The following is a 4,220-nucleotide window of genomic DNA, read 5'->3' as shown; positions in this document are numbered from 1 at the left end:
GAGAAAAGGTACAGTTTATGCAGATGAACTCTCAAAAGAAAAATGAAATCTAAAAAAGGAAAGCATGCACAGAATGCCTTTCCTGTGCACAGCAAGAGGCGTGAAGCTGGGAGAGATGTCAAGTGCATCTCGGGAAAGGGACAAGGCAGTAGATAAACAAAAGGTAACCTCTACAGTGAAGGATTTATTATCATCCTGTAAGATGTGGCAACAAGCGATGTAGACGTTTTCTGCAAGGGCTTTCCAAATCAATCTAAATAATTGCATAAGCATATTTTGAATGACCCTGTATGCCTAACTTAAGAGCAGGTGTGACACAGGGCTTCAGGCCCAAGTATGTGCTAGTGTTTTCAATCCCATGGGGATCAATCATGTCACTGCTGAAATTATCAGAGACCTGGGATAAAAGAAAAGAGGAAGACAACACATAAATATTCCTTGTGAACAAAAGTTTTAGGATAGTTTGAAAAGGAAAAAAATGTGAGAGAATTGAGTTATCATAGGCTTTCTAAAGTCAAGAAACTGCCCAAATTAGAACCATATTTATATTAAAACAGCAATTTATTATAAATATAATAATTTGGCTCAAAGTGTGGGTCTGGAAGAATTTTTTTCTTTTTTGTTTTTAAAGGGTCCATCAATTATTCAGTTTTAGAATCATTAGATTGGAGAGAGGGATATTTGTTTAGCCATCGATGCTAACCATTTCAATATAGTAGGATTGAGGGAATCAGAAGCAAAAATGCTAGAGGTTATAAAATATAAAGTGAAAGTTTTATCATTTCATTCATGCAATGATAGAGATTGAAATTAATTTCTTCTTTTCAAAAAAAAAAGCTCTGTCCAGTTTTGTTCAAGAAAAACTTTGTATTTACTTTTCACTAGTCTATTCTGGCACACTTCTAATTATATCAGAATCACCTGGGTCAATGTACATACTCTGTAGTATTTTCTACACACTGTGCCCAGTTCAGTATTATTGCCACTGCAGTGAGAGATTCTAATCTTGGCCAACATGATGTAGTACTCTATTGAATTATCTTCTTAAAACGTAGGGAATTGGATAAAGAAGTGAAGAAGTGAAATTGTGCTCCCTACAGATTTTAGTATAATGAAACATTTTTAAAATGACATAAGTAAATGGGTAAAAGGGGTCAAATATGTGGTGACAGAAAGAAATCTAACTATGGGTGGTGAACACACAGTATAAATATATATATGCCTTACTGTTAAAGTGTACAGCTGAAACTTATTGGATTTTGTTAACCAATGTCGCCATAAAAATAAATTAATTAAATACTAAAAATAAAATAAAATAAAATAAAATAACATAGAGATTTCCAAAGGAATACAGTCAAAGGCTTTCAGTAAGAAAATAAATATTGCCACAGAAGCATTTGAGGGAGAGTACAGACACAGAAAACCAAGGCGAAGACATGAGTAGAAATAGCAAAATCAAAGAACCGATAAAACAGAAGAGAGGTGATGAGAGCAGGAAAAGGTCATGGAAGAACAAAAACGTTCCCTTCAGAAATCTAAGGTCTATGAAAAGAGAGAGGTTGTTGCAAGATTAAAACAGGCAGAATAAGGCACTAAAAGAGAGCTTAGAAATAATGGATGGGTTTAACCAAACGTATCAAATGCAATGAAAGATTGAGCATGGGCTTGACTGTCGGCTGATGAAGAAACAAGCAATCTGACAGCAGACACCATGGGTCCAATGGTTCAAAGTGAGCCAGAGTTTGAAGCAAGAAAGCTCTCTGGGTCTGGCAGACGTGCTGTTGTACTAGGCTTTTGGGAACTGAGCAAACTGCTGTTTTCAATGGCAGACATTTGAGAGGAAGGTGAAGTGACCTGTACAGTGAACCAGGAAGCTCATGACAGTATTTTTAGAAGCAAAGAGGGTAGATATTGGGAACTAGAAGCCACTATCTTTATAAGGATGGAATAGGAGAGTTTTGGAGAAGATTTTCCACAACTTAACAGAATACAAAACAAAGTAAAAAAAAAAAAAAAAAGTCTGGAATGGTATGAAATCACAAAACATTCCACGGGCTTAGCAGGAATAAATGACAATGGGAGTGGAGGTAGGAGAGAATGGATGGATCCTTGGTCACACAAGACAGTGTAAAAAAAAAAACCAATGGGCTTTGCTGTGCCTTCATGGACTGGCCACTACACCTCCCTTCACTGTAGCCCTGAAACACAGCAAAGGAAGGAGCTGGGTAAGATTTATGAGCCTATGTTTATGGTGCAAGGTTAAAGGCCCAATACTGGCACATCTAATTGTTTTCAAAAGCAATCTGAAATATAGTTTTGTGTAAAATCTCCTGTTTTTTATATATCGATTCAATTTTTTAGTTTTTTACTGTGCACTGTACAAACCAAACAATTCCAGCCTGTGGGTTGGATTTGGCCTGTGGACCATCATTTTACACAAACTGTGATTTTCCCCTTAGGCTTGTATAGCAATTCGAAGTTTCTGATGACCCGAGGGATATAAGAGTAGGGCTTGCGATGGGGGTGCAGGGAAAAAGCTTAACAAGGAGAATTCGGCTGTAAGTAGGATGCAAAGATGAAAAGGGAACAGCTTACTTCAGGCAGATCCCAGCTTTAGTTTCCTCAAATGATATCACTCTGGCAGTTACTGAAGGTTTATGCCGAGACTGACAGAATAAAATACATAAAAATGAAACGCCAGGGAGATCTGATAATATTGATAATATAGAGAGGTGAAGAGGGTAGGCTCATGAGGATTTTCACTTCAAGGTTTGAAGGGTGTAGAATAGTAGCTATCATTTATTGAGAATTTACTCTGCGCCAGGGACCTGCCATTATAGCTAATCTCTAAAATTTGTAACAACCCATTTTATGGATGCCGAATGGGTTGTTCAGAGAAGTTAAGATTCAAAACACTTATGTCCCTGGGCTTTTATTTATGCTTTTCTTTTGAGATGGAAATCTTTCCCTAGTCTTTTTTGCCAAGGTATTCATTGCAACATTATTTAGAACTTTAAAAAAACAACAAATGACCGAGTAATTCCACTACTAGGTATATACCCAAGAAATACAAAAATACATCCACACAAAAACTTGTATGCAAATGTTTTATTATTCATAGTAGCAAAAAATTGGAAATAACCCAAATGTCCATCGACTGATGAATGGGTAAAGATGTAGTATATCCATATGCTAGAATATTATTCAGCAAATAAGGTACTGATTCATCTTGAAAACATTATGCTAAGTGAAAGAAGCCAGTCACATAAGGCCACATATTGTATAATTCCATTTATATGAAAAGTCAGAATAGGCTAATTTATAGACACAGAAAGTAGATTAGAGGTTGCCTAGGGCTGGGGTGGGGGAATGGAGAGGTTTGGAGTGGCAACTAAAGAGTATGGGTTTTCTTTTAGGAATGATGAAGACGTTCTGAAATTGATCGTGTTTATGGTTACGCAACACTGAAAATACTAAAAATCACAAACTGTACACTTAAACAGGTGAGTTGTACGACCTATAAATTATCTTAAAAAAAAAAGCTGTTACCAAAAAAAAGAGAAATATTGGTTTTGAATCATCAGTCATGTGTTATGAAGTACATAAAGAAGGTAATAAGGGTTGGCATTATTTTTTTTCCTAACTCTATCACCAACCAAAGCTGAGGCCTTATCCCAGGCTTGCTGCCCTCAGCATTAGGTCCTGGCTCTGCCTCCAGCCTTCAACAAGACAAGGCAGCTGAAAATCTATTCTTAGGGCTTGGACCAGAGCCAAGTAGTAACAGGTGGCAGGCATCACATATGCATTCCACATACAGGACTTCATTTACTTCCACGACAGCCCTGTGAGAAGGGTATTATTACCATTCCACTTGGAAGAAAGAGAAAATATTTAGTCAGATTACTCATTTACTAAGGAGTGAAGCTAGGATGTTGCAGAGCCAGAGTGCAAACCCAGAGGTCCTGATGTCTCAGCCAGGATTTTTAACTACAAGGCTCCAGAGGCCAGGTTCCTAAAAGTAGGACACCCCATCCTCAGACACAGCTAACGGAATTGGAAATGGGTGCTCACTTTCTGGAGGATAATCTGGCAGGATGTATCAAAACTCATAAACAGAGGCAAACTTTTTGATCCAGCAGCCCCACTCCAGAAATTTATTCTACAGAAGTCATTGGACACATTGACAAAGATATGTATATAAAATAAGGATTTTCATCAAG

Source organism: Pteropus vampyrus, unplaced genomic scaffold, assembly GCF_000151845.1.
Source record: "Pteropus vampyrus isolate Shadow unplaced genomic scaffold, Pvam_2.0 Scaffold2, whole genome shotgun sequence".
NCBI classification, from domain to species: domain Eukaryota; kingdom Metazoa; phylum Chordata; class Mammalia; order Chiroptera; family Pteropodidae; genus Pteropus; species Pteropus vampyrus.
This window is presented reverse-complemented; position numbering follows the sequence as displayed.